Source organism: Hyla sarda, chromosome 2 (genome assembly GCF_029499605.1).
Source record: "Hyla sarda isolate aHylSar1 chromosome 2, aHylSar1.hap1, whole genome shotgun sequence".
NCBI classification, from domain to species: domain Eukaryota; kingdom Metazoa; phylum Chordata; class Amphibia; order Anura; family Hylidae; genus Hyla; species Hyla sarda.
The window spans coordinates 181,339,765-181,363,992 of NC_079190.1; the positions used below are offsets into that span (position 1 = coordinate 181,339,765).

General features: G+C 49.6%; 14 non-coding genes across 14 annotated transcripts; all 14 read left to right on the top strand.

Annotated features, from left to right (window-relative positions):
* Positions 1-351: 351 nt before the first annotated feature.
* Positions 352-423, top strand: TRNAC-GCA (transfer RNA cysteine (anticodon GCA)). Its single transcript has one exon. It is a non-coding gene; the product is annotated as a tRNA-Cys (tRNA).
* A 356-nt stretch (positions 424-779) lies between these two features.
* TRNAC-GCA (transfer RNA cysteine (anticodon GCA)) lies at positions 780-851 on the top strand. The gene has a single exon. It is a non-coding gene; the product is annotated as a tRNA-Cys (tRNA).
* A 637-nt stretch (positions 852-1,488) lies between these two features.
* Positions 1,489-1,560, top strand: TRNAC-GCA (transfer RNA cysteine (anticodon GCA)). The gene has a single exon. It is a non-coding gene; the product is annotated as a tRNA-Cys (tRNA).
* A 2,794-nt stretch (positions 1,561-4,354) lies between these two features.
* On the top strand, positions 4,355-4,426 carry TRNAC-GCA (transfer RNA cysteine (anticodon GCA)). The gene has a single exon. It is a non-coding gene; the product is annotated as a tRNA-Cys (tRNA).
* A 356-nt stretch (positions 4,427-4,782) lies between these two features.
* Positions 4,783-4,854, top strand: TRNAC-GCA (transfer RNA cysteine (anticodon GCA)). The gene has a single exon. It is a non-coding gene; the product is annotated as a tRNA-Cys (tRNA).
* Positions 4,855-7,680: 2,826 nt separating this feature from the next.
* TRNAC-GCA (transfer RNA cysteine (anticodon GCA)) lies at positions 7,681-7,752 on the top strand. The gene has a single exon. It is a non-coding gene; the product is annotated as a tRNA-Cys (tRNA).
* A 356-nt stretch (positions 7,753-8,108) lies between these two features.
* On the top strand, positions 8,109-8,180 carry TRNAC-GCA (transfer RNA cysteine (anticodon GCA)). Its single transcript has one exon. It is a non-coding gene; the product is annotated as a tRNA-Cys (tRNA).
* A 4,281-nt stretch (positions 8,181-12,461) lies between these two features.
* Positions 12,462-12,533, top strand: TRNAC-GCA (transfer RNA cysteine (anticodon GCA)). The gene has a single exon. It is a non-coding gene; the product is annotated as a tRNA-Cys (tRNA).
* A 356-nt stretch (positions 12,534-12,889) lies between these two features.
* Positions 12,890-12,961, top strand: TRNAC-GCA (transfer RNA cysteine (anticodon GCA)). The gene has a single exon. It is a non-coding gene; the product is annotated as a tRNA-Cys (tRNA).
* A 2,775-nt stretch (positions 12,962-15,736) lies between these two features.
* TRNAC-GCA (transfer RNA cysteine (anticodon GCA)) lies at positions 15,737-15,808 on the top strand. The gene has a single exon. It is a non-coding gene; the product is annotated as a tRNA-Cys (tRNA).
* Positions 15,809-16,164: 356 nt separating this feature from the next.
* TRNAC-GCA (transfer RNA cysteine (anticodon GCA)) lies at positions 16,165-16,236 on the top strand. The gene has a single exon. It is a non-coding gene; the product is annotated as a tRNA-Cys (tRNA).
* A 5,430-nt stretch (positions 16,237-21,666) lies between these two features.
* TRNAC-GCA (transfer RNA cysteine (anticodon GCA)) lies at positions 21,667-21,738 on the top strand. Its single transcript has one exon. It is a non-coding gene; the product is annotated as a tRNA-Cys (tRNA).
* A 1,490-nt stretch (positions 21,739-23,228) lies between these two features.
* TRNAC-GCA (transfer RNA cysteine (anticodon GCA)) lies at positions 23,229-23,300 on the top strand. The gene has a single exon. It is a non-coding gene; the product is annotated as a tRNA-Cys (tRNA).
* Positions 23,301-23,655: 355 nt separating this feature from the next.
* On the top strand, positions 23,656-23,727 carry TRNAC-GCA (transfer RNA cysteine (anticodon GCA)). Its single transcript has one exon. It is a non-coding gene; the product is annotated as a tRNA-Cys (tRNA).
* The last annotated feature ends 501 nt before the right edge of the window (positions 23,728-24,228 follow it).

Consider the following 24,228-nt stretch of genomic DNA (forward strand, 5'->3'; position numbering starts at 1 on the left):
CTCCTTCTCCAACACCTTATGGGTGCCCGACCATCAACCACTTCACACACACACACACACCTCCGCTTCCACACTATGCTGCCACAATTTCTCCAAACGAGCTTCAGGGTGTTCACAGGACTTGAACTCACAACCTCTCTGCTCCAAGGCAGCAGCTCTAACCACTAGACCATGAGAGCTTCATGGAAACTAGCAAGGATGACTGTGGTCTTGGCCTGTTTTGACAAAATCATTTTTTTCCCCACCGGTTCATATACATTTGACTGGGATAGTACAGGCAAGCCGATAGCTAGTTCGGACTTAGCTTCGAATCCCCCCTCTGTGCGGTTACCCTGGCAAGCCATGTGTTGCGGGGGTATAGCTCAGTGGTAGAGCATTTGACTGCAGATCAAGAGGTCCTTGGCTCAAATCCGAGTGCCCCCTAACACACATTTTTTTGCTTTACGACTTAACCATATCCTACATATCTAGTGGTGGTGGTGGGGGGGAGGCGCCATAGGAAGAAGGTTGTTGGTGTGGAAGTGAGTGGCCCTGGGTGGTGGGCTGAAGGGCTGGAGGCAGTGGTGGTAGTTGGTGTGAAGGGCTGGAGGCAACGTTGAGGTACAAACAAGCCACATGTTGTGGGGCTGAAGCTCAGTGGTAGAGCATTTGACTGCATGTAAAGAGGTCCGAGTGCCCGTTACACACATTTTTTTTCTTTACAAGCTTAACCGTATCCCACATATGTAGTTTATTGCAGAAAATTAAAAATGTTGAGGTACAGATGAGCTGCATGTTGCGGGGGTATAGCTCAGTGGTAGAGCATTTGACTGCAGATCAAGAGGTCCTTGGTTCAAATCCGAGTGCCCCCTAACACATGCATGCTTTTTTTTCCTCTGTGCAGTTGCTCTGTGTGCCAAAACAGGCCAAGACCTTGGTCGCCGCATATGCCTGACAAGCAGCTCCCACGGCATAGTGGTTAGAGCAGCCACCTTGGAGCGAAGAGGTTGTGAGTTCGAATCCTGTCAAGACCCTGAAGATGGCAGCTGTTAAAAGAGATGGATCGTGAGAACCTGGGATGTCTGGTGGATTGGAAGATATCGGTGCATGGATGGACTGAGGCGAGGTGGATGTCAAGGAGAGCAGTTGTCGAGGTAAGTGGTTGGAGGAAGGTGTAGTTGTGGGGCATTGTAGAAGGTGGACTGAGGCGAGGAGGATGTCAAGGAGAGCAGTTGTCGAGGTAAGTGGTTGGAGGAAGGTGTAGTTGTGGGGCATCGTGGAAGGTGGACTGAGGCGAGGAGGACGTCAAGGAGAGTGGTTAGAGGGCGTTGCGGAGGAAGGTGTAGTTGTGGGGCATCGTGGAAGGTCTTGGCCTGTTTTGACAAAATCATTTTTTTCCCCACCGGTTCATATACATTTGACTGGGATAGTACAGGCAAGCCGAGAGCTAGTTCGGACTTAGCTTCGAATCCCCCCTCTGTGCGGTTACCCTGGCAAGCCATGTGTTGCGGGGGTATAGCTCAGTGGTAGAGCATTTGACTGCAGATCAAGAGGTCCTTGGTTCAAATCCGAGTGCCCCCTAACACATGCATGCTTTTTTTTACAGCTTAACCACATCCTACATATGTTGTTTATAGCAGACCCCCACTAGCTTTGCACTGCAAGATTTTGGTCGCCTCATCCAGTTGATGAGCAGCCACCCTGGAGCGCAGAGGTTCAAGAGGTCCTTGGTTCAAATACAAATGCCCGCTAATGCACAATTTTTTCTTGGTGGGGCATTGTGGTCAGACAGAAAAGAACCATACAACTTCCTCTGTAGTATAAAGCAGCTGATAAGAGTAAAGAGCTTTAAATACAAGTCATTTACTAATCTGTCTAACTTTTTGGCACCAGTTAATTTAAAAAAAAAAAATTGACACACGAGTATCCCTTTAAGATCTACGAATGTAACTCTTTGATTTTTTTGTGGTTTGACAAAACTTACATCTAAGTTACATTTATAGATTGAACCCACCACCTTCACACTGTAAGGTGGCAAGGCTAACCACTTAGCATTCAGAGATCTTGACATAGCCAGTTGAGAGCTAGCTCCACCTTAGGTTGGAGTCCCCCCCCCCCTTTCCTCTGTGCAGTTGCTCTGTGTGCCAAAACAGGCCAAGACCTTGGTCGCCGCATATGCCTGACAAGCAGCTCCCACGGCATAGTGGTTAGAGCAGCCACCTTGGAGCGAAGAGGTTGTGAGTTCGAATCCTGTCAAGACCCTGAAGATGGCAGCTGTTAAAAGAGATGGATCGTGAGAACCTGGGATGTCTGGTGGATTGGAAGATATCGGTGCATGGATGGACTGAGGCGAGGTGGATGTCAAGGAGAGCAGTTGTCGAGGTAAGTGGTTGGAGGAAGGTGTAGTTGTGGGGCATTGTGGAAGGTGGACTGAGGCGAGGAGGATGTCAAGGAGAGCAGTTGTCGAGGTAAGTGGTTGGAGGAAGGTGTAGTTGTGGGGCATCGTGGAAGGTGGACTGAGGCGAGGAGGACGTCAAGGAGAGCAGTTGTCGAGGTGAGTGGTTAGAGGGCGTTGCGGAGGAAGGTGTAGTTGTGGGGCATCGCGGAAGGTGGTCCACTGCCTGGAATGGAGGATTCTAGGTTGGGGATCTGCCAAAAGTGGTGTTGTGTCTGTCGAAGCATGTGGGATGTTGAAAATAAAAAGATGGGGGATTTTATTTGCCTTTGTTTTGTTTTTTTTTTTTTATCAAGAAAACCTCCTCTGCAATCCACCATTGCCTCCAACCCTTCACACCAACTACCACTACTGCCTCCACACCAACTACCACCACTGCCACCAGCCCTTCACACCAATTACCGGGACCACTCACTTCCACACCAACAACCTTCTTCCTATGGAACCTTCCCACCCACACCACCACCACCACTCATGGGATTGGAAGATATCGGTGCATGGATGGACTGAGGCGAGGTGGATGTCAGGAAGAGCGGAATGGAGAGCAATGTCCCTGAAGACCCTGGAGCATGTCGCTGGATGGACTGAGGCGAGGAGGATGTCAAGGAGAGCAGTTGTCGAGGTAAGTAAGTGGTTAGAGGGCGTTGCGGAGGAAGGTGTAGTTGTGGGGCATCGTGGAAGGTGGTCCACTGCCTGGAATGGAGGATTCTAGGTTGGGGATCTGCCAAAAGTGGTGTTGTGTCTGTCGAAGCATGTGGGATGTTGAAAATAAAAAGATGGGGGATTTTATTTGCCTTTTTTTTTTTTTTTTTTTTTTATATCAAGAAAACCTCCTCTGCAATCCACCATTGCCTCCAGCCCTTCACACCAACTACCACTACTGCCTCCACACCAACTACCACCACTGCCACCAGCCCTTCACACCAATTACCGGGACCACTCACTTCCACACCAACAACCTTCTTCCTATGGAACCTTCCCACCCACACCACCACCACTCATGGGATTGGAAGATATCGGTGCATGGATGGACTGAGGCGAGGTGGATGTCAGGAAGAGCGGAATGGAGAGCAATGTCCCTGAAGACCCTGGAGCATGTCGCTGGATGGACTGAGGCGAGGAGGATGTCAAGGAGAGCAGTTGTCGAGGTAAGTAAGTGGTTAGAGGGCGTTGCGGAGGAAGGTGTAGTTGTGGGGCATCGTGGAAGGTGGTCCACTGCCTGGAATGGAGGATTCTAGGTTGGGGATCTGCCAAAAGTGGTGTTGTGTCTGTCGAAGCATGTGGGATGTTGAAAATAAAAAGATGGGGGATTTTATTTGCCTTTTTTTTTTTTTTTTTTATATCACGAAAACCTCCTCTGCAATCCACCATTGCCTCCAGCCCTTCACACCAACTACCACCACTGCCTCCACACCAGCTACCACCATTGCCACCAGCCCTTCACACCAACTACCACCCAGGAACCGGGACCACTCACTTCCACACCAACAACCTTCTTCCTATGGAATCTTCCCACCCACACTCACATACCAGCTACCACAGCCATCCACACCAGAGCTCCTTCTCCAACACCTTATGGGTGCCCGACCATCAACCACACACACTTCACACACACACACACACACACTCCTCCGCTTCCACACTCTGCTGCCACAATTTCTCCAAACAAGCTTCAGGGTGTTCACAGGACTTGAACTCACAACCTCTCTGCTCCAAGGCAGCAGCTCTAACCACTAGACCATGAGAGCTTCATGGAAACTAGCAAGGATGACTGTGGTCTTGGCCTGTTTTGACAAAATCATTTTTTTCCCCACCGGTTCATATACATTTGACTGGGATAGTACAGGCAAGCCGAGAGCTAGTTCGGACTTAGCTTCGAATCCCCCCTCTGTGCGGTTACCCTGGCAAGCCATGTGTTGCGGGGGTATAGCTCAGTGGTAGAGCATTTGACTGCAGATCAAGAGGTCCTTGGCTCAAATCCGAGTGCCCCCTAACACACATTTTTTTGCTTTACGACTTAACCATATCCTACATATCTAGTGGTGGTGGTGGGGGGGAGGCGCCATAGGAAGAAGGTTGTTGGTGTGGAAGTGAGTGGCCCTGGGTGGTGGGCTGAAGGGCTGGAGGCAGTGGTGGTAGTTGGTGTGAAGGGCTGGAGGCAACGTTGAGGTACAAACAAGCCACATGTTGTGGGGCTGAAGCTCAGTGGTAGAGCATTTGACTGCATGTAAAGAGGTCCGAGTGCCCGTAACACACATTTTTTTTCTTTACAAGCTTAACCGTATCCCACATATGTAGTTTATTGCAGAAAATTAAAAATGTTGAGGTACAGATGAGCTGCATGTTGCGGGGGTATAGCTCAGTGGTAGAGCATTTGACTGCAGATCAAGAGGTCCTTGGTTCAAATCCGAGTGCCCCCTAACACATGCATGCTTTTTTTTCCTCTGTGCAGTTGCTCTGTGTGCCAAAACAGGCCAAGACCTTGATCGCCGCATATGCCTGACAAGCAGCTCCCACGGCATAGTGGTTAGAGCAGCCACCTTGGAGCGAAGAGGTTGTGAGTTCGAATCCTGTCAAGACCCTGAAGATGGCAGCTGTTAAAAGAGATGGATCGTGAGAACCTGGGATGTCTGGTGGATTGGAAGATATCGGTGCATGGATGGACTGAGGCGAGGTGGATGTCAAGGAGAGCAGTTGTCGAGGTAAGTGGTTGGAGGAAGGTGTAGTTGTGGGGCATTGTGGAAGGTGGACTGAGGCGAGGAGGATGTCAAGGAGAGCAGTTGTCGAGGTAAGTGGTTGGAGGAAGGTGTAGTTGTGGGGCATCGTGGAAGGTGGACTGAGGCGAGGAGGACGTCAAGGAGAGCAGTTGTCGAGGTGAGTGGTTAGAGGGCGTTGCGGAGGAAGGTGTAGTTGTGGGGCATCGTGGAAGGTGGTCCACTGCCTGGAATGGAGGATTCTAGGTTGGGGATCTGCCAAAAGTGGTGTTGTGTCTGTCGAAGCATGTGGGATGTTGAAAATAAAAAGATGGGGGATTTTATTTGCCTTTTTTTTGTTTTTTGTTTTTTTTTTTATCAAGAAAACCTCCTCTGCAATCCACCATTGCCTCCAACCCTTCACACCAACTACCACTACTGCCTCCACACCAACTACCACCACTGCCACCAGCCCTTCACACCAATTACCGGGACCACTCACTTCCACACCAACAACCTTCTTCCTATGGAACCTTCCCACCCACACCACCACCACTCATGGGATTGGAAGATATCGGTGCATGGATGGACTGAGGCGAGGTGGATGTCAGGAAGAGCGGAATGGAGAGCAATGTCCCTGAAGACCCTGGAGCATGTCGCTGGATGGACTGAGGCGAGGAGGATGTCAAGGAGAGCAGTTGTCGAGGTAAGTAAGTGGTTAGAGGGCGTTGCGGAGGAAGGTGTAGTTGTGGGGCATCGTGGAAGGTGGTCCACTGCCTGGAATGGAGGATTCTAGGTTGGGGATCTGCCAAAAGTGGTGTTGTGTCTGTCGAAGCATGTGGGATGTTGAAAATAAAAAGATGGGGGATTTTATTTGCCTTTTTTTTTTTTTTTTTTTTTTATATCAAGAAAACCTCCTCTGCAATCCACCATTGCCTCCAGCCCTTCACACCAACTACCACTACTGCCTCCACACCAACTACCACCACTGCCACCAGCCCTTCACACCAATTACCGGGACCACTCACTTCCACACCAACAACCTTCTTCCTATGGAACCTTCCCACCCACACCACCACCACTCATGGGATTGGAAGATATCGGTGCATGGATGGACTGAGGCGAGGTGGATGTCAGGAAGAGCGGAATGGAGAGCAATGTCCCTGAAGACCCTGGAGCATGTCGCTGGATGGACTGAGGCGAGGAGGATGTCAAGGAGAGCAGTTGTCGAGGTAAGTAAGTGGTTAGAGGGAGTTGCGGAGGAAGGTGTAGTTGTGGGGCATCGTGGAAGGTGGTCCACTGCCTGGAATGGAGGATTCTAGGTTGGGGATCTGCCAAAAGTGGTGTTGTGTCTGTCGAAGCATGTGGGATGTTGAAAATAAAAAGATGGGGGATTTTATTTGCCTTTTTTTTTTTTTTATATCAAGAAAACCTCCTCTGCAATCCACCATTGCCTCCAGCCCTTCACACCAACTACCACTACTGCCTCCACACCAACTACCACCACTGCCACCAGCCCTTCACACCAATTACCGGGACCACTCACTTCCACACCAACAACCTTCTTCCTATGGAACCTTCCCACCCACACCACCACTCATGGGATTGGAAGATATCGGTGCATGGATGGACTGAGGCGAGGTGGATGTCAGGAAGAGCGGAATGGAGAGCAATGTCCCTGAAGACCCTGGAGCATGTCGCTGGATGGACTGAGGCGAGGAGGATGTCAAGGAGAGCAGTTGTCGAGGTAAGTGGTTAGAGGGCGTTGCGGAGGAAGGTGTAGTTGTGGGGCATCGTGGAAGGTGGTCCACTGCCTGGAATGGAGGATTCTAGGTTGGGGATCTGCCAAAAGTGGTGTTGTGTCTGTCGAAGCATGTGGGATGTTGAAAATAAAAAGATGGGGGATTTTATTTGCCTTTTTTTTGTTTTTTGTTTTTTTTTTTATCAAGAAAACCTCCTCTGCAATCCACCATTGCCTCCAACCCTTCACACCAACTACCACCACTGCCACCACACCAGCTACCACCATTGCCACCAGCCCTTCACACCAACTACCACCCAGGAACCGGGACCACTCACTTACACACCAACAACCTTCTTCCTATGGAATCTTCCCACCCACACTCACATACCAGCTACCACAGCCATCCACACCAGAGCTCCTTCTCCAACACCTTATGGGTGCCCGACCATCAACCACACACACTTCACACACACACACACACACACACACACACACACACACACACACACACACACACACACACACACACTCCTCCGCTTCCACAATTTCTCCAAACGAGCTTCAGGGTGTTCACAGGACTTGAACTCACAACCTCTCTGCTCCAAGGCAGCAGCTCTAACCACTAGACCATGAGAGCTTCATGGAAACTAGCAAGGATGACTGTGGTCTTGGCCTGTTTTGACAAAATCATTTTTTTCCCCACCCGTTCATATACATTTGACTGGGATAGTACAGGCAAGCCGAGAGCTAGTTCGGACTTAGCTTCGAATCCCCCCTCTGTGCGGTTACCCTGGCAAGCCATGTGTTGCGGGGGTATAGCTCAGTGGTAGAGCATTTGACTGCAGATCAAGAGGTCCTTGGCTCAAATCCGAGTGCCCCCTAACACACATTTTTTTGCTTTACGACTTAACCATATCCTACATATGTAGTGGTGGTGGTGGGGGGGAGGCGCCATAGGAAGAAGGTTGTTGGTGTGGAAGTGAGTGGCCCTGGGTGGTGGGCTGAAGGGCTGGAGGCAGTGGTGGTAGTTGGTGTGAAGGGCTGGAGGCAACGTTGAGGTACAAACAAGCCACATGTTGTGGGGCTGAAGCTCAGTGGTAGAGCATTTGACTGCATGTAAAGAGGTCCGAGTGCCCGTAACACACATTTTTTTTCTTTACAAGCTTAACCGTATCCCACATATGTAGTTTATTGCAGAAAATTAAAAATGTTGAGGTACAGATGAGCTGCATGTTGCGGGGGTATAGCTCAGTGGTAGAGCATTTGACTGCAGATCAAGAGGTCCTTGGTTCAAATCCGAGTGCCCCCTAACACATGCATGCTTTTTTTTACAGCTTAACCACATCCTACATATGTTGTTTATAGCAGACCCCCACTAGCTTTGCACTGCAAGATTTTGGTCGCCTCATCCAGTTGATGAGCAGCCACCCTGGAGCGCAGAGGTTCAAGAGGTCCTTGGTTCAAATACAAATGCCCGCTAATGCACAATTTTTTCTTGGTGGGGCATTGTGGACAGACAGAAAAGAACCATACAACTTCCTCTGTAGTATAAAGCAGCTGATAAGAGTAAAGAGCTTTAAATACAAGTCATTTACTAATCTGTCTAACTTTTTGGCACCAGTTAATTTAAAAAAAAAAAATTGACACACGAGTATCCCTTTAAGATCTACGAATGTAACTCTTTGATCTTTTTGTGGTTTGACAAAACTTACATCTAAGTTACATTTATAGATTGAACCCACCACCTTCACACTGTAAGGTGGCAAGGCTAACCACTTAGCATTCAGAGATCTTGACATAGCCAGTTGAGAGCTAGCTCCACCTTAGGTTGGAGTCCCCCCCCCCCCCTTCCTCTGTGCAGTTGCTCTGTGTGCCAAAACAGGCCAAGACCTTGGTCGCCGCATATGCCTGACAAGCAGCTCCCACGGCATAGTGGTTAGAGCAGCCGCCTTGGAGCGAAGAGGTTGTGAGTTCGAATCCTGTCAAGACCCTGAAGATGGCAGCTGTTAAAAGAGATGGATCGTGAGAACCTGGGATGTCTGGTGGATTGGAAGATATCGGTGCATGGATGGACTGAGGCGAGGTGGATGTCAAGGAGAGCAGTTGTCGAGGTAAGTGGTTGGAGGAAGGTGTAGTTGTGGGGCATCGTGAAAGGTGGACTGAGGCGAGGAGGACGTCAAGGAGAGCAGTTGTCGAGGTGAGTGGTTAGAGGGCGTTGCGGAGGAAGGAGTAGTTGTGGGGCATCGTGGAAGGTGGTCCACTGCCTGGAATGGAGGATTCTAGGTTGGGGATCTGCCAAAAGTGGTGTTGTGTCTGTCGAAGCATGTGGGATGTTGAAAATAAAAAGATGGGGGATTTTATTTGCCTTTTTTTTTTTTTTTTTTTTTTTTATCAAGAAAACCTCCTCTGCAATCCACCATTGCCTCCAACCCTTCACACCAACTACCACTACTGCCTCCACACCAACTACCACCACTGCCACCAGCCCTTCACACCAATTACCGGGACCACTCACTTCCACACCAACAACCTTCTTCCTATGGAACCTTCCCACCCACACCACCACCACTCATGGGATTGGAAGATATCGGTGCATGGATGGACTGAGGCGAGGTGGATGTCAGGAAGAGCGGAATGGAGAGCAATGTCCCTGAAGACCCTGGAGCATGTCGCTGGATGGACTGAGGCGAGGAGGATGTCAAGGAGAGCAGTTGTCGAGGTAAGTAAGTGGTTAGAGGGCGTTGCGGAGGAAGGAGTAGTTGTGGGGCATCGTGGAAGGTGGTCCACTGCCTGGAATGGAGGATTCTAGGTTGGGGATCTGCCAAAAGTGGTGTTGTGTCTGTCGAAGCATGTGGGATGTTGAAAATAAAAAGATGGGGGATTTTATTTGCCTTTTTTTTTTTTTTTTTTTTTTTATATCAAGAAAACCTCCTCTGCAATCCACCATTGCCTCCAACCCTTCACACCAACTACCACTACTGCCTCCACACCAACTACCACCACTGCCACCAGCCCTTCACACCAATTACCGGGACCACTCACTTCCACACCAACAACCTTCTTCCTATGGAACCTTCCCACCCACACCACCACCACTCATGGGATTGGAAGATATCGGTGCATGGATGGACTGAGGCGAGGTGGATGTCAGGAAGAGCGGAATGGAGAGCAATGTCCCTGAAGACCCTGGAGCATGTCGCTGGATGGACTGAGGCGAGGAGGATGTCAAGGAGAGCAGTTGTCGAGGTAAGTAAGTGGTTAGAGGGCGTTGCGGAGGAAGGTGTAGTTGTGGGGCATCGTGGAAGGTGGTCCACTGCCTGGAATGGAGGATTCTAGGTTGGGGATCTGCCAAAAGTGGTGTTGTGTCTGTCGAAGCATGTGGGATGTTGAAAATAAAAAGATGGGGGATTTTATTTGCCTTTTTTTTTTTTTTTTTTTTATCAAGAAAACCTCCTCTGCAATCCACCATTGCCTCCAACCCTTCACACCAACTACCACTACTGCCTCCACACCAACTACCACCACTGCCACCAGCCCTTCACACCAATTACCGGGACCACTCACTTCCACACCAACAACCTTCTTCCTATGGAACCTTCCCACCCACACCACCACCACTCATGGGATTGGAAGATATCGGTGCATGGATGGACTGAGGCGAGGTGGATGTCAGGAAGAGCGGAATGGAGAGCAATGTCCCTGAAGACCCTGGAGCATGTCGCTGGATGGACTGAGGCGAGGAGGATGTCAAGGAGAGCAGTTGTCGAGGTAAGTAAGTGGTTAGAGGGCGTTGCGGAGGAAGGTGTAGTTGTGGGGCATCGTGGAAGGTGGTCCACTGCCTGGAATGGAGGATTCTAGGTTGGGGATCTGCCAAAAGTGGTGTTGTGTCTGTCGAAGCATGTGGGATGTTGAAAATAAAAAGATGGGGGATTTTATTTGCCTTTTTTTTTTTTTTTTTTTTTTATATCAAGAAAACCTCCTCTGCAATCCACCATTGCCTCCAGCCCTTCACACCAACTACCACTACTGCCTCCACACCAACTACCACCACTGCCACCAGCCCTTCACACCAATTACCGGGACCACTCACTTCCACACCAACAACCTTCTTCCTATGGAACCTTCCCACCCACACCACCACCACTCATGGGATTGGAAGATATCGGTGCATGGATGGACTGAGGCGAGGTGGATGTCAGGAAGAGCGGAATGGAGAGCAATGTCCCTGAAGACCCTGGAGCATGTCGCTGGATGGACTGAGGCGAGGAGGATGTCAAGGAGAGCAGTTGTCGAGGTAAGTAAGTGGTTAGAGGGCGTTGCGGAGGAAGGTGTAGTTGTGGGGCATCGTGGAAGGTGGTCCACTGCCTGGAATGGAGGATTCTAGGTTGGGGATCTGCCAAAAGTGGTGTTGTGTCTGTCGAAGCATGTGGGATGTTGAAAATAAAAAGATGGGGGATTTTATTTGCCTTTTTTTTTTTTTTTTTTTTTTTCATATCAAGAAAACCTCCTCTGCAATCCACCATTGCCTCCAGCCCTTCACACCAACTACCACTACTGCCTCCACACCAACTACCACCACTGCCACCAGCCCTTCACACCAATTACCGGGACCACTCACTTCCACACCAACAACCTTCTTCCTATGGAACCTTCCCACCCACACCACCACCACTCATGGGATTGGAAGATATCGGTGCATGGATGGACTGAGGCGAGGTGGATGTCAGGAAGAGCGGAATGGAGAGCAATGTCCCTGAAGACCCTGGAGCATGTCGCTGGATGGACTGAGGCGAGGAGGATGTCAAGGAGAGCAGTTGTCGAGGTAAGTAAGTGGTTAGAGGGCGTTGCGGAGGAAGGTGTAGTTGTGGGGCATCGTGGAAGGTGGTCCACTGCCTGGAATGGAGGATTCTAGGTTGGGGATCTGCCAAAAGTGGTGTTGTGTCTGTCGAAGCATGTGGGATGTTGAAAATAAAAAGATGGGGGATTTTATTTGCCTTTTTTTTTTTTTTTTTTATATCACGAAAACCTCCTCTGCAATCCACCATTGCCTCCAGCCCTTCACACCAACTACCACCACTGCCTCCACACCAGCTACCACCATTGCCACCAGCCCTTCACACCAACTACCACCCAGGAACCGGGACCACTCACTTCCACACCAACAACCTTCTTCCTATGGAATCTTCCCACCCACACTCACATACCAGCTACCACAGCCATCCACACCAGAGCTCCTTCTCCAACACCTTATGGGTGCCCGACCATCAACCACACACACTTCACACACACACACACACTCCTCCGCTTCCACACTCTGCTGCCACAATTTCTCCAAACGAGCTTCAGGGTGTTCACAGGACTTGAACTCACAACCTCTCTGCTCCAAGGCAGCAGCTCTAACCACTAGACCATGAGAGCTTCATGGAAACTAGCAAGGATGACTGTGGTCTTGGCCTGTTTTGACAAAATCATTTTTTTCCCCACCGGTTCATATACATTTGACTGGGATAGTACAGGCAAGCCGAGAGCTAGTTCGGACTTAGCTTCGAATCCCCCCTCTGTGCGGTTACCCTGGCAAGCCATGTGTTGCGGGGGTATAGCTCAGTGGTAGAGCATTTGACTGCAGATCAAGAGGTCCTTGGCTCAAATCCGAGTGCCCCCTAACACACATTTTTTTGCTTTACGACTTAACCATATCCTACATATGTAGTGGTGGTGGTGGGGGGGAGGCGCCATAGGAAGAAGGTTGTTGGTGTGGAAGTGAGTGGCACTGGGTGGTGGGCTGAAGGGCTGGAGGCAGTGGTGGTAGTTGGTGTGAAGGGCTGGAGGCAACGTTGAGGTACAAACAAGCCACATGTTGTGGGGCTGAAGCTCAGTGGTAGAGCATTTGACTGCATGTAAAGAGGTCCGAGTGCCCGTAACACACATTTTTTTTTTTTACAAGCTTAACCGTATCCCACATATGTAGTTTATTGCAGAAAATTAAAAATGTTGAGGTACAGATGAGCTGCATGTTGCGGGGGTATAGCTCAGTGGTAGAGCATTTGACTGCAGATCAAGAGGTCCTTGGTTCAAATCCGAGTGCCCCCTAACACATGCGTGCTTTTTTTTACAGCTTAACCACATCCTACATATGTTGTTTATAGCAGACCCCCACTAGCTTTGCACTGCAAGATTTTGGTCGCCTCATCCAGTTGATGAGCAGCCACCCTGGAGCGCAGAGGTTCAAGAGGTCCTTGGTTCAAATACAAATGCCCGCTAATGCACAATTTTTTCTTGGTGGGGCATTGTGGTCAGACAGAAAAGAACCATACAACTTCCTCTGTAGTATAAAGCAGCTGATAAGAGTAAAGAGCTTTAAATACAAGTCATTTACTAATCTGTCTAACTTTTTGGCACCAGTTAATTTAAAAAAAAAAAATTGACACACGAGTATCCCTTTAAGATCTACGAATGTAACTCTTTGATCTTTTTGTGGTTTGACAAAACTTACATCTAAGTTACATTTATAGATTGAACCCACCACCTTCACACTGTAAGGTGGCAAGGCTAACCACTTAGCATTCAGAGATCTTGACATAGCCAGTTGAGAGCTAGCTCCACCTTAGGTTGGAGTCCCCCCCCCCCCTTTCCTCTGTGCAGTTGCTCTGTGTGCCAAAACAGGCCAAGACCTTGGTCGCCGCATATGCCTGACAAGCAGCTCCCACGGCATAGTGGTTAGAGCAGCCGCCTTGGAGCGAAGAGGTTGTGAGTTCGAATCCTGTCAAGACCCTGAAGATGGCAGCTGTTAAAAGAGATGGATCGTGAGAACCTGGGATGTCTGGTGGATTGGAAGATATCGGTGCATGGATGGACTGAGGCGAGGTGGATGTCAAGGAGAGCAGTTGTCGAGGTAAGTGGTTGGAGGAAGGTGTAGTTGTGGGGCATTGTGGAAGGTGGACTGAGGCGAGGAGGATGTCAAGGAGAGCAGTTGTCGAGGTAAGTGGTTGGAGGAAGGTGTAGTTGTGGGGCATCGTGGAAGGTGGACTGAGGCGAGGAGGACGTCAAGGAGAGCAGTTGTCGAGGTGAGTGGTTAGAGGGCGTTGCGGAGGAAGGTGTAGTTGTGGGGCATCGTGGAAGGTGGTCCACTGCCTGGAATGGAGGATTCTAGGTTGGGGATCTGCCAAAAGTGGTGTTGTGTCTGTCGAAGCATGTGGGATGTTGAAAATAAAAAGATGGGGGATTTTATTTGCCTTTTTTTTTTTTTTTTTTTTTTTTTTTTTTATCAAGAAAACCTCCTCTGCAATCCACCATTGCCTCCAACCCTTCACACCAACTACCACTACTGCCTCCACACCAACTACCACCACTGCCACCAGCCCTTCACACCAATTACCGGGACCACTCACTTCCACACCAACAACCTTCTTCCTATGGAACCTTCCCACCCACACCACCACCACTCATGGGATTGGAAGATATCGGTGCATGGATGGACTGAGGCGAGGTGGATGTCAGGAAGAGCGGAATGGAGAGCAATGTCCCTGAAGACCCTGGAGCATGTCGCTGGATGGACTGAGGCGAGGAGGATGTCAAGGAGAGCAGTTGTCGAGGTAAGTAAGTGGTTAGAGGGCGTTGCGGAGGAAGGTGTAGTTGTGGGGCATCGTGGAAGGTGGTCCACTGCCTGGAATGGAGGATTCTAGGTTGGGGATCTGCCAAAAGTGGTGTTGTGTCTGTCGAAGCATGTGGGATGTTGAAAATAAAAAGATGGGGGATTTTATTTGCCTTTTTTTTTTTTTTTTTTTTTTTTATATCAAGAAAACCTCCTCTGCAATCCACCATTGCCTCCAGCCCTTCACACCAACTACCACTACTGCCTCCACACCAACTACCACCACTGCCACCAGCCCTTCACACCAATTACCGGGACCACTCACTTCCACACCAACAACCTTCTTCCTATGGAACCTTCCCACCCACACCACCACCACTCATGGGATTGGAAGATATCGGTGCATGGATGGACTGAGGCGAGGTGGATGTCAGGAAGAGCGGAATGGAGAGCAATGTCCCTGAAGACCCTGGAGCATGTCGCTGGATGGACTGAGGCGAGGAGGATGTCAAGGAGAGCAGTTGTCGAGGTAAGTAAGTGGTTAGAGGGCGTTGCGGAGGAAGGTGTAGTTGTGGGGCATCGTGGAAGGTGGTCCACTGCCTGGAATGGAGGATTCTAGGTTGGGGATCTGCCAAAAGTGGTGTTGTGTCTGTCGAAGCATGTGGGATGTTGAAAATAAAAAGATGGGGGATTTTATTTGCCTTTTTTTTATATCACGAAAACCTCCTCTGCAATCCACCATTGCCTCCAGCCCTTCACACCAACTACCACCACTGCCTCCACACCAGCTACCACCATTGCCACCAGCCCTTCACACCAACTACCACCCAGGAACCGGGACCACTCACTTCCACACCAACAACCTTCTTCCTATGGAATCTTCCCACCCACACTCACATACCAGCTACCACAGCCATCCACACCAGAGCTCCTTCTCCAACACCTTATGGGTGCCCGACCATCAACCACACACACACACACTCCTCCGCTTCCACACTCTGCTGCCACAATTTCTCCAAACGAGCTTCAGGGTGTTCACAGGACTTGAACTCACAACCTCTCTGCTCCAAGGCAGCAGCTCTAACCACTAGACCATGAGAGCTTCATGGAAACTAGCAAGGATGACTGTGGTCTTGGCCTGTTTTGACAAAATCATTTTTTTCCCCACCGGTTCATATACATTTGACTGGGATAGTACAGGCAAGCCGAGAGCTAGTTCGGACTTAGCTTCGAATCCCCCCTCTGTGCGGTTACCCTGGCAAGCCATGTGTTGCGGGGGTATAGCTCAGTGGTAGAGCATTTGACTGCAGATCAAGAGGTCCTTGGCTCAAATCCGAGTGCCCCCTAACACACATTTTTTTGCTTTACGACTTAACCATATCCTACATATGTAGTGGTGGTGGTGGGGGGGAGGCGCCATAGGAAGAAGGTTGTTGGTGTGGAAGTGAGTGGCCCTGGGTGGTGGGCTGAAGGGCTGGAGGCAGTGGTGGTAGTTGGTGTGAAGGGCTGGAGGCAACGTTGAGGTACAAACAAGCCACATGTTGTGGGGCTGAAGCTCAGTGGTAGAGCATTTGACTGCATGTAAAGAGGTCCGAGTGCCCGTAACACACATTTTTTTTCTTTACAAGCTTAACCGTATCCCACATATGTAGTTTATTGCAGAAAATTAAAAATGTTGAGGTACAGATGAGCTGCATGTTGCGGGGGTATAGCTCAGTGGTAGAGCATTTGACTGCAGATCAAGAGGTCCTTGGTTCAAATCCGAGTGCCCCCTAACACATGCATGCTTTTTTTTACAGCTTAACCACATCCTACATATGTTGTTTATAGCAGACCCCCACTAGCTTTGCACTGCAAGATTTTGGTCGCCTCATCCAGTTGATGAGCAGCCACCCTGGAGCGCAGAGGTTCAAGAGGTCCTTGGTTCAAATACAAATGCCCGCTAATGCACAATTTTTTCTTGGTGGGGCATTGTGGTCAGACAGAAAAGAACCATACAACTTCCTCTGTAGTATAAAGCAGCTGATAAGAGTAAAGAGCTTTAAATACAAGTCATTTACTAATCTGTCTAACTTTTTGGCACCAGTTAATTTAAAAAAAAAAAATTGACACACGAGTATCCCTTTAAGATCTACGAATGTAACTCTTTGATCTTTTTGTGGTTTGACAAAACTTACATCTAAGTTACATTTATAGATTGAACCCACCACCTTCACACTGTAAGGTGGCAAGGCTAACCACTTAGCATTCAGAGATCTTGACATAGCCAGTTGAGAGCTAGCTCCACCTTAGGTTGGAGTCCCCCCCCCCCCCCCTTTCCTCTGTGCAGTTGCTCTGTGTGCCAAAACAGGCCAAGACCTTGGTCGCCGCATATGCCTGACAAGCAGCTCCCACGGCATAGTGGTTAGAGCAGCCGCCTTGGAGCGAAGAGGTTGTGAGTTCGAATCCTGTCAAGACCCTGAAGATGGCAGCTGTTAAAAGAGATGGATCGTGAGAACCTGGGATGTCTGGTGGATTGGAAGATATCGGTGCATGGATGGACTGAGGCGAGGTGGATGTCAAGGAGAGCAGTTGTCGAGGTAAGTGGTTGGAGGAAGGTGTAGTTGTGGGGCATTGTGGAAGGTGGACTGAGGCGAGGAAGATGTCAAGGAGAGCAGTTGTCGAGGTAAGTGGTTGGAGGAAGGTGTAGTTGTGGGGCATCGTGGAAGGTGGACTGAGGCGAGGAGGACGTCAAGGAGAGCAGTTGTCGAGGTGAGTGGTTAGAGGGCGTTGCGGAGGAAGGTGTAGTTGTGGGGCATCGTGGAAGGTGGTCCACTGCCTGGAATGGAGGATTCTAGGTTGGGGATCTGCCAAAAGTGGTGTTGTGTCTGTCGAAGCATGTGGGATGTTGAAAATAAAAAGATGGGGGATTTTATTTGCCTTTTTTTTGTTTTGTTTTTTTTTTTTATCAAGACAACCTCCTCTGCAATCCACCATTGCCTCCAACCCTTCACACCAACTACCACTACTGCCTCCACACCAACTACCACCACTGCCACCAGCCCTTCACACCAATTACCGGGACCACTCACTTCCACACCAACAACCTTCTTCCTATGGAACCTTCCCACCCACACCACCACCACTCATGGGATTGGAAGATATCGGTGCATGGATGGACTGAGGCGAGGTGGATGTCAGGAAGAGCGGAATGGAGAGCAATGTCCCTGAAGACCCTGGAGCATGTCGCTGGATGGACTGAGGCGAGGAGGATGTCAAGGAGAGCAGTTGTCGAGGTAAGTAAGTGGTTAGAGGGCGTTGCGGAGGAAGGTGTAGTTGTGGGGCATCGTGGAAGGTGGTCCACTGCCTGGAATGGAGGATTCTAGGTTGGGGATCTGCCAAAAGTGGTGTTGTGTCTGTCGAAGCATGTGGGATGTTGAAAATAAAAAGATGGGGGATTTTATTTGCCTTTTTTTTTTTTTTTTTTTTTATATCAAGAAAACCTCCTCTGCAATCCACCATTGCCTCCAGCCCTTCACACCAACTACCACTACTGCCTCCACACCAACTACCACCACTGCCACCAGCCCTTCACACCAATTACCGGGACCACTCACTTCCACACCAACAACCTTCTTCCTATGGAACCTTCCCACCCACACCACCACCACTCATGGGATTGGAAGATATCGGTGCATGGATGGACTGAGGCGAGGTGGATGTCAGGAAGAGCGGAATGGAGAGCAATGTCCCTGAAGACCCTGGAGCATGTCGCTGGATGGACTGAGGCGAGGAGGATGTCAAGGAGAGCAGTTGTCGAGGTAAGTAAGTGGTTAGAGGGCGTTGCGGAGGAAGGTGTAGTTGTGGGGCATCGTGGAAGGTGGTCCACTGCCTGGAATGGAGGATTCTAGGTTGGGGATCTGCCAAAAGTGGTGTTGTGTCTGTCGAAGCATGTGGGATGTTGAAAATAAAAAGATGGGGGATTTTATTTGCCTTTTTTTTTTATATCAAGAAAACCTCCTCTGCAATCCACCATTGCCTCCAGCCCTTCACACCAACTACCACCACTGCCTCCACACCAGCTACCACCATTGCCACCAGCCCTTCACACCAACTACCACCCAGGAACCGGGACCACTCACTTCCACACCAACAACCTTCTTCCTATGGAATCTTCCCACCCACACTCACATACCAGCTATCACAGCCATCCACACCAGAGCTCCTTCTCCAACACCTTATGGGTGCCCGACCATCAACCACTTCACACACACACACACACACACACACACACACACACACACACACACACACACACACTCTCTGCTGCCACAATTTCTCCAAACGAGCTTCAGGGTGTTCACAGGACTTGAACTCACAACCTCTCTGCTTTAAGGCAGCAGCTCTAACCACTAGACCATGAGAGCTTCATGGAAACTAGCAAGGATGACTGTGGTCTTGGCCTGTTTTGACAAAATCATTTTTTTCCCCACCGGTTCATATACATTTGACTGGGATAGTACAGGCAAGCCGAGAGCTAGTTCGGACTTAGCTTCGAATCCCCCCTCTGTGCGGTTACCCTGGCAAGCCATGTGTTGCGGGGGTATAGCTCCGTGGTAGAGCATTTGACTGCAGATCAAGAGGTCCTTGGCTCAAATCCGAGTGCCCCCTAACACACATTTTTTTGCTTTACGACTTAACCATATCCTACATATGTAGTGGTGGTGGTGGGGGGAGGCGCCATAGGAAGAAGGTTGTTGGTGTGGAAGGGAGTGGCCCTGGGTGGTGGGGTGAAGGGCTGGAGGCAGTGGTGGTAGTTGGTGTGAAGGGCTGGAGGCAACGTTGAGGTACAAACAAGCCACATGTTGTGGGGCTGAAGCTCAGTGGTAGAGCATTTGACTGCATGTAAAGAGGTCCGAGTACCCGTAACACACATTTTTTTTCTTTACAAGCTTAACCGTATCCCACATATGTAGTTTATTGCAGAAAATTAAAAATGTTGAGGTACAGATGAGCTGCATGTTGCGGGGGTATAGCTCCATTCCAGGCAGTGGACCACCTTCTACCACCACTGCCTCCACACCAGCTACCACCATTGCCACCAGCCCTTCACACCAACTACCACCCAGGAACCGGGACCACTCACTTCCACACCAACAACCTTCTTCCTATGGAATCTTCTCACCCACACTCACATACCAGCTACCACAGCCATCCACACCAGAGCTCCTTCTCCAACACCTTATGGGTGCCCGACCATCAACCACTTCACACACACACACACACACACACACAGTTGTCGAGGTAAGTGGTTGGAGGAAGGTGTAGTTGTGGGGCATCGTGGAAGGTGGACTGAGGCGAGGAGGATGTCAAGGAGAGCAGTTGTCGAGGTGAGTGGTTAGAGGGTGTTGCGGAGGAAGGTGTAGTTGTGGGGCATCGTGGAAGGTGGTCCACTGCCTGGAATGGAGGATTCTAGGTTGGGGATCTGCCAAAAGTGGTGTTGTGTCTGTCGAAGCATGTGGGATGTTGAAAATAAAAAGATGGGGGATTTTATTTGCCTTTTTTTTTTTTTGTTTTGTTTTTTTATCAAGAAAACCTCCTCTGCAATCCACCATTGCCTCCAACCCTTCACACCAACTACCACTACTGCCTCCACACCAACTACCACCACTGCCACAAGCCCTTCACACCAATTACCGGGACCACTCACTTCCACACCAACAACCTTCTTCCTATGGAACCTTCCCACCCACACCACCACCACTCATGGGATTGGAAGATATCGGTGCATGGATGGACTGAGGCGAGGTGGATGTCAGGAAGAGCGGAATGGAGAGCAATGTCCCTGAAGACCCTGGAGCATGTCGCTGGATGGACTGAGGCGAGGAGGATGTCAAGGAGAGCAGTTGTCGAGGTAAGTAAGTGGTTAGAGGGCGTTGCGGAGGAAGGTGTAGTTGTGGGGCATCGTAAGAAGGTGGTCCACTGCCTGGAAAGGAGGATTCTAGGTTGGGGATCTGCCAAAAGTGGTGTTGTGTCTGTCGAAGCATGTGGGATGTTGAAAATAAAAAGATGGGGGATTTTATTTGCCTTTTTTTTTTTTTTTTATATCAAGAAAACCTCCTCTGCAATCCACCATTGCCTCCAGCCCTTCACACCAACTACCACTACTGCCTCCACACCAACTACCACCACTGCCACCAGCCCTTCACACCAATTACCGGGACCACTCACTTCCACACCAACAACCTTCTTCCTATGGAACCTTCCCACCCACACCACCACCACTCATGGGATTGGAAGATATCGGTGCATGGATGGACTGAGGCGAGGTGGATGTCAGGAAGAGCGGAATGGAGAGCAATGTCCCTGAAGACCCTGGAGCATGTCGCTGGATGGACTGAGGCGAGGAGGATGTCAAGGAGAGCAGTTGTCGAGGTAAGTAAGTGGTTAGAGGGCGTTGCGGAGGAAGGTGTAGTTGTGGGGCATCGTGGAAGGTGGTCCACTGCCTGGAATGGAGGATTCTAGGTTGGGGATCTGCCAAAAGTGGTGTTGTGTCTGTCGAAGCATGTGGGATGTTGAAAATAAAAAGATGGGGGATTTTATTTGCCTTTTTTTTTTTTTTTTTATATCAAGAAAACCTCCTCTGCAATCCACCATTGCCTCCAGCCCTTCACACCAACTACCACCACTGCCTCCACTGCCTCCACACCAGCTACCACCATTGCCACCAGCCCTTCACACCAACTACCACCCAGGAACCGGGATCACTAACTTCCACACCAACAACCTTCTTCCTATGGAATCTTCCCACCCACACTCACATACCAGCTACCACAGCCATCCACACCAGAGCTCCTTCTCCAACACCTTATGGGTGCCCGACCATCAACCACTTCACACACACACACACACACACACACACACACACACACACACACACACACACTCTCTGCTGCCACAATTTCTCCAAACGAGCTTCAGGGTGTTCACAGGACTTGAACTCACAACCTCTCTGCTCCAAGGCAGCAGCTCTAACCACTAGACCATGAGAGCTTCATGGAAACTAGCAAGGATGACTGTGGTCTTGGCCTGTTTTGACAAAATCATTTTTTTCCCCACCGGTTCATATACATTTGACTGGGATAGTACAGGCAAGCCGAGAGCTAGTTCGGACTTAGCTTCGAATCCCCCCTCTGTGCGGTTACCCTGGCAAGCCATGTGTTGCGGGGGTATAGCTCAGTGGTAGAGCATTTGACTGCAGATCAAGAGGTCCTTGGCTCAAATCCGAGTGCCCCCTAACACACATTTTTTTGCTTTACGACTTAACCATATCCTACATATGTAGTGGTGGTGGTGGGGGGAGGCGCCATAGGAAGAAGGTTGTTGGTGTGGAAGGGAGTGGCCCTGGGTGGTGGGGTGAAGGGCTGGAGGCAGTGGTGGTAGTTGGTGTGAAGGGCTGGAGGCAACGTTGAGGTACAAACAAGCCACATGTTGTGGGGCTGAAGCTCAGTGGTAGAGCATTTGACTGCATGTAAAGAGGTCCGAGTACCCGTAACACACATTTTTTTTCTTTACAAGCTTAACCGTATCCCACATATGTAGTTTATTGCAGAAAATTAAAAATGTTGAGGTACAGATGAGCTGCATGTTGCGGGGGTATAGCTCCATTCCAGGCAGTGGACCACCTTCTACCACCACTGCCTCCACACCAGCTACCACCATTGCCACCAGCCCTTCACACCAACTACCACCCAGGAACCGGGACCACTCACTTCCACACCAACAACCTTCTTCCTATGGAATCTTCTCACCCACACTCACATACCAGCTACCACAGCCATCCACACCAGAGCTCCTTCTCCAACACCTTATGGGTGCCCGACCATCAACCACTTCACACACACACACACACACACACACACACAGTTGTCGAGGTAAGTGGTTGGAGGAAGGTGTAGTTGTGGGGCATCGTGGAAGGTGGACTGAGGCGAGGAGGATGTCAAGGAGAGCAGTTGTCGAGGTGAGTGGTTAGAGGGCGTTGCGGAGGAAGGTGTAGTTGTGGGGCATCGTGGAAGGTGGTCCACTGCCTGGAATGGAGGATTCTAGGTTGGGGATCTGCCAAAAGTGGTGTTGTGTCTGTCGAAGCATGTGGGATGTTGAAAATAAAAAGATGGGGGATTTTATTTGCCTTTTTTTTTTTATATCAAGAAAACCTCCTCTGCAATCCACCATTGCCTCCAGCCCTTCACACCAACTACCACCACTGCCTCCACACCAGCTACCACCATTGCCACCAGCCCTTCACACCAACTACCACCCAGGAACCGGGATCACTAACTTCCACACCAACAACCTTCTTCCTATGGAATCTTCCCACCCACACTCACATACCAGCTACCACAGCCATCCACACCAGAGCTCCTTCTCCAACACCTTATGGGTGCCCGACCATCAACCACTTCACACACACACACACACACACACACACACACACACACACACACACACTCTCTGCTGCCACAATTTCTCCAAACGAGCTTCAGGGTGTTCACAGGACTTGAACTCACAACCTCTCTGCTTTAAGGCAGCAGCTCTAACCACTAGACCATGAGAGCTTCATGGAAACTAGCAAGGATGACTGTGGTCTTGGCCTGTTTTGACAAAATCATTTTTTTCCCCACCGGTTCATATACATTTGACTGGGATAGTACAGGCAAGCCGAGAGCTAGTTCGGACTTAGCTTCGAATCCCCCCTCTGTGCGGTTACCCTGGCAAGCCATGTGTTGCGGGGGTATAGCTCAGTGGTAGAGCATTTGACTGCAGATCAAGAGGTCCTTGGCTCAAATCCGAGTGCCCCCTAACACACATTTTTTTGCTTTACGACTTAACCATATCCTACATATGTAGTGGTGGTGGTGGGGGGAGGCGCCATAGGAAGAAGGTTGTTGGTGTGGAAGGGAGTGGCCCTGGGTGGTGGGGTGAAGGGCTGGAGGCAGTGGTGGTAGTTGGTGTGAAGGGCTGGAGGCAACGTTGAGGTACAAACAAGCCACATGTTGTGGGGCTGAAGCTCAGTGGTAGAGCATTTGACTGCATGTAAAGAGGTCCGAGTGCCCGTAACACACATTTTTTTTCTTTACAAGCTTAACCGTATCCCACATATGTCGTTTATTGCAGAAAATTAAAAATGTTGAGGTACAGATGAGCTGCATGTTGCGGGGGTATAGCTCAGTGGTAGAGCATTTGACTGCAGATCAAGAGGTCCTTGGTTCAAATCCGAGTGCCCCCTAACACATGCATGCTTTTTTTTACAGCTTAACCACATCCTACATATGTTGTTTATAGCAGACCCCCACTAGCTTTGCACTGCAAGATTTTGGTCGCCTCATCCAGTTGATGAGCAGCCACCCTGGAGCGCAGAGGTTCAAGAGGTCCTTGGTTCAAATACAAATGCCCGCTAATGCACAATTTTTTCTTGGTGGGGCATTGTGGTCAGACAGAAAAGAACCATAGAACTTCCTCTGTAGTATAAAGCAGCTGATAAGAGTAAAGAGCTTTAAATACAAGTCATTTACTAATCTGTCTAACTTTTTGGCACCAGTTAATTTAAAAAAAAAAAATTGACACACGAGTATCACTTTAAGATCTACGAATGTAACTCTTTGATCTTTTTGTGGTTTGACAAAACTTACATCTAAGTTACATTTATAGATTGAACCCACCACCTTCACACTGTAAGGTGGCAAGGCTAACCACTTAGCATTCAGAGATCTTGACATAGCCAGTTGAG